At 37.0% G+C, this 16,636-nt stretch overlaps 1 protein-coding gene across 1 annotated transcript in view; it reads left to right on the top strand.

Moving 5' to 3' along the window:
• The window catches only part of LOC134747195 (AF4/FMR2 family member lilli), a 265,189-nt gene that overhangs the window by 19,962 nt on the left and 228,591 nt on the right, over window positions 1-16,636 (top strand). The gene's annotated exons all lie outside the window — the stretch shown is intronic.

Genomic DNA, 16,636 nt, shown 5'->3' with positions numbered 1-16,636 from the left:
AGAAGGCACTTAATTTAAACATTGCAAGAAAATATCCATATCTGTAATACATTTATAACCAAAATGGGACTCGTCAAAACTTTACAAAACTACATATACGTGTATAATAATATTTAAAAATCTCAAATTTACGAATAATCGTACGTTACTTTGTCGATCCATATTTATATTTATAATTAGATGACATATTAAACACACGAACCTTCACAGTCGGTATTTCCACTTCTTATACACTAATACCAAACCATGTTAACGAACATCGTTCAGGCATTTTAAGTTGTCTAAAATGATACCATAAAATAAAAGAACCCATATCGTAACATCCCTTTAGGAATGTCCGAGTCGATCACGCTAATCAAAGCTGCGCGTGCGATGCGGTTTTTTTTTTCCATATTCTGTTATTGTTATTGCTACTTATCAGCAGGGAGGGTCAAAGTACAAAGACAAACTAGTGTAACGTGAACTCCATATACGTAACAGGTGTGTAATCGGGGAGGATTTCTATTCCTCATTTTACTGGGTAGTTCGAGCGAATGCGCTCGCGCTTTGTAAGAGATTGGATTAACACACTAGACTCATAGCAACAATTTCAAATAGTAATAAGATGTAGGATTGTCATTAAACTCACTGCATCTCACTTGTACTTGTATATTAAAGATGGTAGACCGCCAATATGACCAGTTAGACAAGCGAAATTGAAGGAAAAAAGAAAAATCTTTGAATTAATATGCAGTTTGTTTCTTTTTTTTAAATAAAATAATGTTGACTTTAAGTAAAATGAGCTAACTTCACGTTCCCTCCAGGGCTCTCATATTTTTTTCACACTGTATATATATATCAAGATATTTTTATTAAAATTGGAATTCGCCTGCTTGGCATTTGTTTACGATGCTTACCGAACTCTCCATCTTAGGCAGTCCAGTATAAGTGGAATTTCTTACTACACGTGGTTGGTACTGATCTCGGGGTCAAATTATATTTGAAATGAGTTTACAGTCGAGGCAAAATGTTCTGTTAATTTTGTTGGCTGGGTTTCCGCTCCTTCATGGACTTCGTGCTACGTCTGCAAACTAGGTGGCGTTAGTGGTATTAAAGTGATGTGTATGAATGTATTGACTTTAGCTCATTAGAGTATTGAAATCGTTCACTGAATGGAAATAAATGTGTTTTAGTGCCGTTTAATTAATTCAGAAACGCACAGCAGTTTTAGTTAGTTAACTTTTTGCGTTGATAATTGTAAAAGCAATTAAAAATCTTCTTTGGAGGATAAGGTATGTTAATACGTGCTTAATTTTAATGTTTTGAAGCACTTGATTAATAATATCCTTTTACTCTGTGCTACTCATTCTTTTTCACCTCAGCAGCACTTTCCTCACTCCAGGGAGTGAAACAATGTAGCTTTTTAATTTAGTGAAGGCCATGAACTTCATACTTTTATTACATTTTTTTTATGGTATGGTACGGTACGGTACGGTACGGTACGCTACGGTACGGTCCGGTCCGGTCCGGTCCTTTAATATGTTCTCACTACTGAGGTGAAAAATTATGTGTGCAACACGAGAGCAAAGTTATTTTACATCTCGTGTTTTTGAGTCCCTCGCTACGCTCAAGATTCTACCTTAGAATCACTCGCTTCGCCCGTGATTTAATTATAGAATCTTTCGCTTTCTCGGGACTCAAAATAAACACTCGCAAGAAAAACCGACTTTCCTCTCTTGTTGCACAAATAACTATTGTTATTTTTTCTAATAAGATGAAGATAAAGCAACAGTCTTTAATTTTAACAAGCATTGCAACGAATCGTCTGCCACATACGTTATAGGATCATGCTTAATTAGCATAGTACTTAGCAAAGTAATTAGCATAATAGCAAGTGTAATTGGTGTAAACCGTTCTTGTGAATATAAATATAAATAAATAAATGATAATATTGTTTTGTGTCTTCCATTAACGACTTGATAAGACACTATCAATGGCTACATATTTCTTCGTTGCCATGGTTACGTTCTGGACTTTTGGGTCACTCTTTAAAACTCGATTTTAAGGCGTTTAAATTCTATAAACACCCTGTTTTAGGAACTTACAACTAAGCCCTTTTCATACATCTACCAAACGTGTTAGAAGAATTTGTATACTACATTCTACTAACTACTATTGTGTACTGTCCCCTGGCTGACGGGACAGAATAATAAATAACAAGAAATAGATAAAGAAAGTTAAGAACAATGAAGCTTTAAAAAAAAATCAACCGCAACAAGCAATCATCGCTTAGAATTACGTAATAATTATAAACAGGAAAGACAAATTCAAAGCTAAATCTGATTATGTCCCAGATAAACTGCCTGTCCATTGCAAACATATATTATGTACACGTGCGGGGCACGTACAAACTGTTACCCAAAGTTGCCTATTTAAAGACCTTATCACGTTGTATTAAGGGTTAGGAAAGGTCAGTCGATGGTTAAGCCTGGTCACGTTGTTTCACGTCCAGTCTTAATGCTGATTATCGTATATAGTATAGTAGGACTAGTATAGTCAGCAGAGGCTGCGCTATTATTGTTAACTTTGAGGTTTAGATAAGTAAATTTTTTTCGGTAGAGTAGGTCAGAGTAGCGCCATCTTTTTGATACTTTTTTCTACACTTCTATGTAACTCGGCCTATTAGCCGCCCTAGCCCTAATAATCTATACTTACCTTACATACAACGTTTAGTATGCTGATTTAAATAGTCGTATGCGGATAATTTTGCAGCGTATTAGGTTTTTTTTTATTAGGTAGCCTAGGTCTAGGTAGGTAGTACTTTTGCTTAAAATACCGTTAAACGGTCGACCTCAAACGATTGAAACAAAAAACGAACGAAAAGTTATAACAAAAAGCGTTAAATAACATATTACGCTACAAAAAATTCGCGGTAATGCATATGTAGATATATATTGATATATGTGCCATTCTCAATCAAAAGGGTACTTATTAAATATATTAATAACGGGTCACTCACGTCCACGGTGACGCAAGCTCCTGATGACGCTCCTCGGTACGGAGTGAAACATGTTGAGCGTTTTCGACTTAAAACACGTGAGTGACCCGTTATTAATATATTTAATATGTCTGTGTCTCACGGAAGTTTTGTTATTAAAAGGGTACTTATTGGCACTTGTCAATAAGACGCTATTTCCATATAGCTTGAATTTGTAATCAACATTATCGACAACCGACAATGTGCTACCTTTTGGTTGAAAATGTCACATATATAATAAATGATGATTATGATTATAATATAGGTACCTACTGCGAGTTTTCTGGATCTGTTCTGGATGGATTACGTTGTAACTCCACGAGATCCTTTTGTAAGTATAACTATACCTGGTTCCATAGTAACAGTGTCCCAAATTAATATATATGTGTCGCCACACGCATAATCTAAGTCCATCCCGATTGATTAATTGAGCTAGACTAGGCATTGGTCGCAAGGTTGCCTAATACGTAACTGTATCTAATTGATTCTAATTCGCGCCGAATACCGTGCAGTCTGAACTAGGTATCTTGTTGTAAGTATGGCTGATACGCTTATCGTAACCATTGCATGAGTAATGTGTTCTTTTATCATTAAGAGGTGATTAAGAGATTGATAGAAATTTAATTTAATTTAGTTTTTCGGAACTTACCTATGTACGAAATATCATTTGATATTTACCAGTCGCTTTTCGGCGAAGGAAAAGCATCGTGAGTAAACCGGACTAATCCCAATAAGGCCTAGTTTACCCTCTAGGTTGGATGGTGAGATGGCAGTCGCTTTTGTAAAAACTAGTGCCCGCGCCAATTCCTGGGATTAGTTGCCAAGCGGACCCCAGGCTCCCATGAGCCGTGGCAAAATGCCGGGACAACGCAAGGATGATGATGAATGTAATTTAAATATGACATTTACAGATTATAAATAAATATTAATTTAGTCCTTTATAGACTTATAAAAAAAAAACGCGAAACTACATTCAAATATTGCTGAAAATATATAGCGCTGTATCATATGGAGATGTGAGAACCTACCGCGAAAATCAAAATTTCGTTATCTGCGTATCACTTTTGTATATTCGAGCGATAGAGAGGTAGATAACGAAATTTGGACCCTCTTTTCGTACGCTCAAACGAAACTGTGCGCAACATCATCGCATCGGTTTTATGACATCTCTATCGTATCAATAATAATGTACGTTGATAGTACCTCCATTTCGGATTTATATCTCATCTCATATGATAATTTACACTTCACAAATTCATTTAATATTTGCCATCGTCATCAAATGCAACTACGAGAATCTGTCGCTTGACTGTCTTTATAATAAGTGCAAGTTTACATTTCGCAATGACGTATAAGTAGGTATGCGACGTGACCTTGCAATGTCACGTTTCTTTTTCGCCAGGTAGGTACTTGTTTAAGCGAACAATGTTTACTTACCATTATAATAATCAGACTTGCGGCCTTTGTTTGAAGAAGCATTTACTTTACTTCCTTATTTGAATTAGTACCTCTTCGATATCGTCTCAGTTCCTCGCATAGTCATGAAATATACACACTTTGACGTCATACCATTTTCATTAGGATTAAGCTGACTAAAATATTTAACTGGTAAGTAGGAACCAGATTCTCGCCCGTCTTGCGGCACCCATACCGTGGTTATTTTGGCCCACCTCTGTGGGTGCATGCGGCAGACATGGCCGGCCCAGACCCATTTCAGGAATGGGAGATGGAGATGGCGGGACGACCTGGGGCCCGTTTATCAAAAACTTGTAGCTTGTAATACAAGTGGAAGTCCCTTTCTAACAAAAGCTGTCAAAAAGGGACTTCCGCTTGTATTACAAGCTACAAGCTTTTGATAAACCGGCCCCTGGACGCATATCTCAACGACTGGTCGGAGATTGCTCAAAACCGAGACGAATGGAAATCGAGGGGGAGGCCTTTGCCCAGCAGTGGGATACCGTATATATAGGCTTATATCAAAAAAAGAAGAAACCTTTCCTAAGTAGCAGTTAAATCTTTTTATTTATAACCAGAGGGTCCACCATATATCTGTTGATAACAAGGATAGTACATTTATTAGTACCCGATGCAATTTACTGGCTTCAGCCCGTGCCTTTATCTTATCATTATAATAAGATATGATTCTAAATGAACCGATATAAAATAGAGCTGGACTTACCAATATGGTTTTTTGTACACCGAAGCTGCGGAATTGTGTCCGGTTTACTTTTCATTGATTTGATTTAAAAAACTACTTGATAGTAGGTAGCTCCCAGCTGCAAAACGGTGATATACTTTATAAATGAATTCCATTCTTAAAGTTAGTATGCATTTTTGCAGCTTGCTGCATTACATCCACAAACGAAAACTCTCAAAGGTCGCACGCAAACGTAAAGGGCACACCTAGCGTGGATTAGTAGGGACATTTGTTGTCTCCTTTTTCTCAGACTTAAAGTCGAACCTCCTTGAAGATAGGACACTGTCTTTAATCTTCACTATGTTACGTAAAACTTAATAAAAAATAGCCTCTTAATTTAATATAAAGTTTCCGAACATTAGTTCTTGTTTGAGCTAACGTACGCATTAAACGAACACGAAAACTTAACCCTATTTGCGCACGTCACGTGACATATCTCTTACAAATATTCCGTCTTAGCTCCATGCATGTTTTATTTTTATTTTTTTTAATCATTATTCATATCGTTTGAAATAAAAATACTTTTATAAACCTAAATTTTAGGCGATTGAAACCCTCATAATTTTTGGCGAGAATTCGACAGAGCGTGATGACGTCACTCGTTCTGCTCGTTTAACGCAACTGACGTTTGCTTGTAATGTTGTTAGAGTATTTCAGCCATTTCAAATTTATTGTTTATTTAATATGTACGGACAAACGTAAAAACCACTAAATAAAAATTGTCTTGTACCAAAGTGTACTCACAAAGTATAATTAGCATCAGCATTCAGCAGCCAGCAAAGCATCAGTAAATAATGTGCAAACTAGGCTATTGATAAAACTTGGTCGTTAATAACGACGTATGTACAAGAAACAAATAGAATACTAATTTATTTAATAAATGTATTGAAGCCCAACCAAGCCCAAAACCAAACCAAGCCCAACCGATGTTTGAGATATAACCATTCTTATACCAGATTTCTTTCAAAATCAGAACAAAACAGAACGATTGACGTCACGTGACCTTTCGACCAATGGCGTTGCGTTTCGCTCACTAGCTTTTTGCGTGCAATTTTAGTACTTTTAATTATTATTTTAAGCAATTCAATGATAATTTAATAACGGAAATGCATTTGTAACATGATATAACGGTAACAAACATCCGAATAAAAAATATTTGGTTCAAATATAACCTTCACGCATGAGGCTAATTGTCTGAATCTTATGTGAACAGTTGAATGCATGAATATAATAATTGGTTTATATATGCGTCACCGCACAGCGATCTGCTGACAGTGTTATTGCAATGTCGAAATAAATAACGGCAATATCAGCATTCAAGGTTGCCGTTTATTTTGATGATTAAAGCTTATTATTAGCTCGGTAAAATGATAAGATATTCGTACACATATATTATATGTTACGTAATGACTACCTACTTCCACTGGTCCAATTTTAGCTCGAATATGTTATGTGTAACTATTATTTGAAAGACGCAGATAGATCTAAGGCAAAATATTTTTATAAATGTAAGAAAAAACTCAGTCAAAACCGAAAATAAGATTGGTATCGATACTTAATTACGTATTGAGTATTTGGACCACGGTTGTTGTATTGAAGCATAGGTCCTTAAATTACAGTTTCTGGAGGCAAAACGTATGCAAAATAAACGATTGCCCTTCACTAAACTGTTGAATTTGATACGTGAGTTGATCAGATTAGCGTGTACTTGAAATATCAATTTATCGACGGAATGATTTTACAAACATTGTGTAATCGTTTCCGCACAAGTTGTTCATTATTGGTAATCGTAAGTAATTATGTTGTGCCAAATTTGGTGATGACAAAATGCTGATTGGTACTATTTTGTACCAACATGGTACGGTTATTGGTTACTGTAGTTTGATAATATTAATACATACATATTATCATCATCTCTATATTATCTATTATCTTACTAAATTCCACCTTTATAAAAACTAAATTTAAATACTTAGAATGCACCGTTACAGACACCAACAATCGTGACGAGGATATCAAGATCAGGATCCAGAATAGCTTGCGATGCAGTGCAGCCCTTCATAAGGTGTTAGAGTCCAAGCTTTAAATAGACGCACCAAAATCTGAATCTACAAGACCATGATTCGCCCAATTGAACCTAACCTACGGGCAGGCAGATCCTCCGTAAGATATTGGGCCCGAAAAAAAGACCGGATGGAAGCTGGACAGTGCACAGTTCTTAGGAACCGTGAGATTGAAAACCTAGTGGCTGAACCTAATAACGTCACGGGGGAGACTAAAGCTCACAGACTTTGTTGGTTGGGCCATCTTCAGAGAATGGATGAAGATCGGAACGTGGAACGCGCGGCGGATCTGCGCGAACTTCAAGTCAACAATTGGCGAGAGGTCGCACAGAACCGAGTAAAGTGGCGCTGTCTTGAGTCGGAGGCCAACTAGGCCAAGTCTCATTTTGGGTCGCTGAGCCAACGGAATAAGTAAGGAGTAATTGTTTAACAAGCAGATACGTCTGCGAGCGATACTCCAAATTTCTCCTAAGACCTAATTAAGTCCTGCGGGAAGCGTAACTTTTTTTTCCTTCAATATAAAATTTAAATAATTATATTGTTTATAAATTCCCTGACCACTTGATGTGCTTTGCTTGAGGCTAAGAGCCACTGCTCTAATACACGATAATTAATAGTATAGTAGTAGAAGTTGTAAGGGATTTCTATTTTCTAACCTCATATTTTATTAGAGTCTGACCAAGATTATACGGTAGATAAAACATACATTGATAAATTGCACATGGGTTGCCTTAGTAAATCTCGTACGAAGTGTAAGTAGGAAGCCACGTCTTCTATGGGACGTAGATAGAATGAATCGTACCGAAGACAGAAACCTATCCTCATCACGCAATTAGTCTGGTAATTGTTCGGCCGTCAACAGAACTATAGTATCATGTTACTGCTGCATCATTACAGCAACTACTGCGGTATGCCATCTTAATTGTTTGGCTGGACATCATATTATAGGACGTAAATATCGTGAGTTATGTACATTACACCATGTTATGTTATACAATCAGCAGTTTCTTAAGATCAACTGGCAATAGGTACTTAAAAGCCTCGGTGAGTTTAGTTTTATTTTTTGTCAAATTAAAAATGTGTACATTTAAGTTGGTAATATCAACCCACAGGTTGGTTGGAAGGCTTACAATGGACATATTTTAGGTAAGACAAAAATCAAAAAGACAGCGTGATCAATAAGTGGCAATGTTTTACCCAGCGGTTTTATAGCTATATTAATTAGCCGACACTGTTTATGAAAACGTTTAATGACCTTACAGCTAATGACGTATGCACGAAAACACAAACTCCGCTTCCGCGAAGTTTTGGCACATACAACAAAGATCGTAAACATTTCGCTTGAAACATCTCATTTTGAAGCAAAACCTTGGACGAACAAATTGTCCATATTCAACGGATTTCATAACGTCAAATTGAAAGTTATGCGGTCGCGCTCCATAGTTCTCAGACCACTTTTACGTGCCAGTGAAGAATTTCCCACGATGGATACTCTCGTAAATAGGTTACAGATTGTCTATTTATAACCATGATATTCTTACACTGTCTTAAGGGGGCGGGGCCCGCTGCATCTGTTTAATTTAATATACATTTTCTGTAATCATTTTGATATTACTTTGTTGCGCGTTATGGGCAAGATTTGACAAACTGACATTTTAATTGAGATTAGAAACTGTGAAAAAAAATGTATTTTTTAATAGACTTAATTTTTAGGGTTCCGTACTCAAAGGGTTAAAACGGGACCCTATCACGAAGACTCCGCTGTCCGTCCGTCTGTCACCAACTCACCAGGCTGCATCTCATGAACCGTGATACCTAGACAGTTGAAACTTTCACAGATGATGTATTTCTGTTGCCGCTATAACAACAAATACTAAAAACAGAATAAAATAGATATTTAAATGGGGCTCCCATACAACAAACGTGATTTTTTGCCGTTTTTTGCGTAATGGTACGGAACCGTTCGTGCGCGAGTCCAACTGACACGGCCGGTTTTTCTTGTCATCTCCTGCGCTCTGGAATGACTTGTAATCGTCTTCTTTAAAAAAGCAGTATGTTTGTTCGACAAATTATTATTTATAGGTATTTTAATTATTACATTTGTTAGCTAATTTAATTGCATATTTTATAAGATGAAAAAATCCCTTTATTGAAAGTTACCAAGGTTTTGCTAGTCCCGGTCAGATGAGTGCTGAGGCCGCTCGGAGGTCGGATATAACGAATGGCAAGGTTTCTATTAACTACCGTTTCCCCATATCTAGAGTAACCCTGGAGCGCGGTACTCCCACTAACCACAAGCGACCGGATACAATTTTTCAGGTTCATTAACAATATAAAAAAATATGATGTGTTTTTAAAAATGTAGATCGCTTGTACATTGTTAAATTGTTAAATGTAAACTATGAGTTTTTTAAAGTATAAAATGCTAATCGCTAATAATAATAAGTACTTATCTAAAATCAAATTCACAACCACTAGTGATACAAAGTGATTAAATTTGACCTTCTAATAGATACGCTAATTAGTCTCACTTGTTTTATATTCCCCTCATAAATAAACGTAAACGTACCTATGCTGATTTCCTTTGGGTTAGGTTAGTGCATATTATCTAAACTGCATTGTATATAGATGCGTCTTTAAAAGGTACGACAGAGAGGAAAAAGGGATGTATTGTCATATATTACGACTGATGCGTCTTAAACATCAGCGGTTGTAGCATGGTCACATTTTCATCGCCTGTCATGTTCTAACCCAACAAGTATGTAAGTGCGAAAGTGACAGTAGATTAAAATCCTACCGTGCTACGGCCGCAGGATAAGTTTCAGATAATTTAAACCTGTTAAAATTTCATTGCGAATATGTTTATGATACCTATTTCCAATTTAGCTTTGGCATGTATACTCGTATTGTATACCTTTTGCGTCCCTATGACAGTTCATTTTTATATGGAGTTGGCGTCACGTAAAATGTGGCTTTCCATGACAGAAGGGTCCTTATGCTTTAAGTGCAATAAGGACGTTTCCAAATGAAATTCGATAACAAATTCTGGTAGTTTATTTGTCCTTATTTGTAGATGGTGAAGCATAAGGACTCTTCTCTGATGGAAAGCCATAAATGTTTGTAGAATTTTTTTGGATGTTTTTGGGATGTTCGCGGAGGCACACACGGACGATTTTCATGCCATTATGCGCAAACGCGTCGCGTCCCTGATGCGCCGTGCGCGCGGCAGCACCAACGGGCTCCTGAGCGCGGTCGCAGGGGCCTATGACAGCCCGATATTCGGCCACTGGGCGAAATCGCACGCGCCACATACAGTCTTTAAAAAGTAATTTTTTAAATATGTTAATTTTAAGTTTAGTATTAATTTATTTTAATTTTTTAATTCTAATAATGTGTAATTTAATTTGGAAGTTTATTAGCACATTCGTTTATTTAGAATTGTAACATTTTAGTAATAAAAATAATGTAAAAACATGGGTATTTCTTCAATATATTTTTTTAGATTATTTCCATCCAAAAGAGACTTGCAGGATGGCATAGGAACTGATAGCGAACGGTGGACTGTGGACTGTATAAAGTCAGATGAGAATGATGAAAACACGTATTATCGAACACTTATTTTAATTTATAATTTTACAATAGAAATATACCACAATATCGATTGGTGTCAAAGGCAGACTGACACATTAGTACTTGACATAGAACCCAAGAAAAGTACCTATTAAGATTTTACAAATTTGTACGAAACAGGTCGCATGTCGCATGCCGGCCGGTTGCCAACAGGGACCATCATTCACACGCGAAAGTATAGTGACTCGAAGTTAGAAATAGTCCTCTTCTTGGGTGTTCCTTATGAATGAAACATAAAACACAAATGACATATTGAATGTATGTCGTATTCACTATGCCTCTTATTTTAGAAACAATTAGTTAGGTCTTAAGCTAATGGTTGTGGTTTCGGTGCTTTGTTATGAATAAGTATAAATGTAATAATAATAATAATTAGGAATACTAATCATGTGTATCTTTTGTTTACAGGTAAGCTACTAATCTCGGTGCAATGAAAAATGTTTACTCTTCTTTAAGGTACATACAGTAGGATAATATCCTTTATTATGAATAATAATAATAATTCAGCCTATATACGTCCCACTGCTGGGCGTCCCACGTCCGTCCTATTATGAATATACATTATATTTGCTAATTATTTCTTGGTAACGGTTCGAACAAAGACTCGTCTCGTCTCGTCTCTCGACATCTAACTTTCGTTTCTGGGAAAATTATATTTTCAGACTAGGTACTCAGTGTCTTTTAAGCACTTGAAACAAAAATGCTTATAATCTTTATAATTACTTCGACGATTGACGATGACTGCGGCCACCCAGATATTCCATGTATAACAACATCGTTACAATCGTGATGACTAATCATAATTGCTGGAATTCTTTAGATAACTTCAATGACATTCACATAACACCCATCATTTCAAAGCTTAAGAAAACATAAACCAATTCTAATAAATAAATGCAAAACGAAACACAAGTTGGCACAAAACAATAGATTTACATAACCTTGCGCAGGAGCTATCGTCTGCCTATTCGACCGTGACATCTGTTATTGAACTTACGTACCTATCTACCCATTATTTAGTTATCTACTATTGATACCGCGCTTATCATTGTCGTACCGCCGTACCTAATGGTAATTTGTGCGATTTTGTTGACCGAAATAGATACTGACTTGATTAGCTAAAGCGGTGTTTTGGGGCGACGTGTGATCGTAATAAGTTTTTTCAGCTGTACAAGTATGATAGTGGCACGTTTATATCATTTATTTATCGCTGTCGATACAATAACGGTAACGTACACAATATGCCCCAAATGTTGTTTTACTTACTTACTCCTCTGGCGCAGCGACCCAAAGTGTGTCTTGGCCTCCAACACGACAGTTCGCCACTGATCCCGGTCCTGTGCAGTTTCTTGCCAGTCTTGGACCTGGAGCTCGCGCAGATCAGCGTCCACCACATCCGCCCATCGGTACCTAGGTCGCCCGACCGGGCGGCGTGCTGTCGGTTTTCCCTCAAACGCTGTTTCCGCAAATGTTGTTTTGATAAATAAAAACGTTTTCGGTTTACACTTCGCTGATGAGTGAGTTTTTAGCAAAATTTGAAACAAATTTGATGAATACAATATTTCTGTTTTGTATACGCATTTTGATGGATTTCAAAGCAAACAATTGCGACAAAGCTTAGTTAACTAATTCGAGTATAGTTTTTTGCGAAACACGTAAAGCGTAACAGTTTTTATAAATGAATATAGAAATATTATGACAACCATGCAGTCGACCAATTGATGAAACTGGAAACGTTGATGTTATTTAAGTTAAATGGATGCATGAGCTACCATAAAAAGGATTACTTACTCGTATTTCGAGTTTTCTACTTAATCGTGACATTAACAACTATAAATATTGTTTAATGAACACAAAGTAGTACAAATGGTTGTAAACTATAAAGAGCTTTCATCACCTAAACACTTCTTAAGTGTTCTATCTTAACTATAACTAGCTTCTTTCTAACAAACTTAATCGTTTTCGTGTCAAAAACTATTCTTATGTAGAGAAACATTCTTGTCCTACACTACCAACTAGTTTTTTTTACCAAATACAGGCTCCACCATTTTATTTTCCTAGAGCAAATTTCTCCGCAAATTGTTTCAGCTATCGCAGTATTTTATCCAATTTCAGGCCATTAGTTCTTTTGCCGGACGACGAACTTTGGAAAAAGCAAACGAGTTTTTGGGAATAGTAAGTGTATTCGGCCAGTCGTGCAGTATACTTCTTCGTCCACAGTGCTATCATAATTACCTATTGTATAGTAGCCTGCCATATTAATCAGTAACGTGTGCATGTGCGTAGACGTGGCCGTCCGCGTCCGCTAAAATGATGGAGCCGTGCACGCACATGTCACGCAAGTGGTGTGCCGTCTATTATAAGAATCTGTATATTTAAACCGGTGTGCACGGGCCTTAATACTTAGTAGGAGCATAATACATGAGCTATACTCGTGGCTTTTATCGAGCTGAAAGTACTGAATTATAAAAAGATATGTTCTTCAGCGAGTGTCTTTTCTCCAATGACATAAGTTGCGGCAACTTTGTGCCATAATACGCGCTCGTCTATAGCACTGTTTGCCGTTGAGGAAGGAACGGAGAGATTTAATCGTGATCCAACATAAAGAAGTAATTTCACCTTACAGCAGCTGTGTTAGTGATGTAATGATTTTGATGATGCTGAATGAGGTCATTATAACGGGGCTAACGCAAAATTGTAGTTTTTACGTATTTAAATAGTACGTTTTAATCAAGAGCAAATGCCATCAAAAAATTAACTCGAAAACTAGACTATATTTGCGGGGCAGACTTCAACCTAAGTCACTTCCTTAAAAGGTTAAAGTTGACTCAATACAAAAAAAATCATTTATTCATTGCGTAAATGCACATGCGTCGTTTTATTATAAAATTGCTTGTGATATTTCCGAGAGATCAAACAAGCAAAATTTTAAACACAAGTATATTTTTAGAGCAATTGAGATAAAAGGTCAAAACCCGCGCAATGGCCATTTCATCCGTCGCAAGTTTCGCGCCTCCTCTTAAAGATAAGAATGCGTTTCATTGATGACAAATTTATAAACGCCAGCATTCCGCTTATGACTCTTGGCGGTACAAGAGTCCATAAACTACGATTACCATCACTTGCTTGCCACTATCGTACCTACTTACTTGGTTTAACTGAATAAATCGAGTCAAAAGAATTTCACCCTGGGTTTACGATTACCCGACTTTCTTGCCAACTAAAATAAAAAAAGATAATGTATGACGTTTGTCGCGTGACAAACACTGCGGTCATTTGTGCTTTACCGATATACGTGTAGAAGGGCGTTACTGTGTGTCTGTTACCGTAAAGTACGCCGTATATATCGCGCAAGGAGGACGCGGTAAACTGGGTCATCAGGGTAATAATTAAAGAGTATATACCTATACTACCGGCTTTGAGGACTAGTCCTTCTGTGTGAACTTGCTCGAGGCCAACAACAAATGGAAAAAAGTTGATGCAACTTAATAGGTTTGACTTGAACCAGGTCGATTGCATTTGCTAGGGAAAGTTGGCTGTTGTCCATGAAAAGTGCGCAGCAATTTTCAAGAAGGGAGTTCCGGGTGATCATGCAGAACAATTTTATTTATATTTTTTTGATCTTTATTATTTAGCCTAGCCATCAGCCGCGTAAGCTGCAGACGCCGGTTCGATTCCGACCTCGGCCACTTGAGGGCTAGATCACTTTTACTTTAGTATACTACATTTGTTTCGGGTTTTTCATTGTTTACGAGCGACATACCTAGCAACATTCGCGACTATTTCCAAAAGTGATAAAATCACCTTGACCCGTACTGTCTTGAAAATTCCAATTTACTTTCTAAACATACAAAGGTGCGCTAGTTAGCTATTATCAGCGCCAGTATATCAAGAGATATCACATGAAATTCACAAAATACCATTTGGGTTAGCTAACCATTTATCTTTTACGATTCCCACTAAAATATGTTAATTTGCCTACTCGTAGGCTCGTAGCCAAGCTTTACAATAATTTTACAGACCCGTAAGTCTTTCCAACCCGTCCAACTATAAACTCTCACACTTAACGCGTAACGTTTATCAACTCCAGACACCCAAATCCAAAACACGATCTAATGAACTCGCCACTTCATTATGCATCAGTCAAACGGGAGCGTAGAAACAAACAACGTAGTAAAACGGAGCCTTTATCGCTAACCCACATGCGTAGGTACTAGTGTGCCCTAGATCAAGCGACTCCCTTTGACTCTTATTATGTACATTGTACCTGGACCAAGTTTACAATACTCGTATGTCGTGTTTTGGCTATAAATCCTCGGATAATTTTGTAGGAGTTTAAGCTGTTTGAACAATAAAGGAAAAATTAGATATTCTAATATTTAACTCTACATACACTGATGCAGAGATTGCAGAGTGCAATACGAAAAGGCGTTGTTTGAATTTTAAACTTACAAATAAATTGTTTTCCAGAAATTTTGGAGATATAAGAAGATTTTTAATGGGTTTTATTTTATTTGTACTTGTCGCACGAAAAGTGAGTGGCTTGGAAGAGCGTGGTGGGAAAACTACAAAGAATGATCATGCACAATTGCACATCATAGATAAAATCACATTCAAGAAATATGATCACCACTTTCGTGGACCGATGTTTGTATACTGTTTATGTGCCATATCATACATAATCTTTCATATGTCAACTGAAAGTAACAAATGTGGCTTAAAACCTCTTTGCACATCACTGATAGCGATACTTCCTAGTTGCTAATGAGCGTAAACAAACAACACAGTGTAGTAAAACGTTGCCTTAATCGGTAACCCACATGCGTAGCTACGTACGCCCTAGATCACCAGCGATATACTCTTTAATTATTATTGTTATTCTCTTGACCTACTTAATGTACGGCTGGTTTACACAATTGTCTATGAAATGGAACAATTTTTTCTCTAAATCTATAAACGCGAATTTTTCAAAAAAAGTTCCCGTTGGTACCGTACGTGTACAGGGATCTAAAAGGATTCGTTTGAATTCCGAGATGGGGCAGGCAGGCAGGTGTGAAGCTAACTGTATGATAGTTTATTAGTACTGGGAATAGCAGGATTGCATATTACGCAGCTGCCGCAATGTAATATTCTAATAGTAATGAGGTAAAGGTAATTAATAGGAGGTTTAGGAAGCAATTGCATTTAAAGCCTTGACGCGTGCGCTATCACTGTAAATTTCCTTGATAAAATGAGTGACGTTTGTAGCCGCATTACTACCGCTTTTTGAACGTGCAATCTGTCACTCATTTTACCTAGGAAATTGACAGTGACAGCGCCTGCACCAAGGCCGCAGCAGTAATGTCGCAACAGTAATGCAGCTAGTTGCCATTAGAACGTTACCTTTAGAAAGCCTAATGGATATTTTTTTTATATCAATTTATGACACTTATTTTTCTCCTCACTTCCTTCGCTGTATCCCTCATTTCAATAAAGTCACGCAATACTTGATAAAAACTCGCCCCGATGACCTTTTATGCTTATTTATTACACAAGTCGACATGTATATTGTTTAATATACCCCCAGAATCGCAACGTAATGTACCGTCTGTTGTAACGAAACGCAAGGCTTCACCGGAGACTGCGGCGAGACGGGGGCGACCTCTGTGGATGATATTCACTCTAGCTAACGTTGTGACATTGCAACTTTAAACTTGAAACAAGCAACATAATTTTCTAATTTTTATATAT

Source organism: Cydia strobilella, chromosome 14 (assembly GCF_947568885.1).
Source record: "Cydia strobilella chromosome 14, ilCydStro3.1, whole genome shotgun sequence".
In the NCBI taxonomy this organism is placed as follows: domain Eukaryota; kingdom Metazoa; phylum Arthropoda; class Insecta; order Lepidoptera; family Tortricidae; genus Cydia; species Cydia strobilella.
The sequence above is the reverse complement of the archived record's forward strand: the minus strand, read 5'-3'. Positions and strand labels throughout refer to the sequence as shown.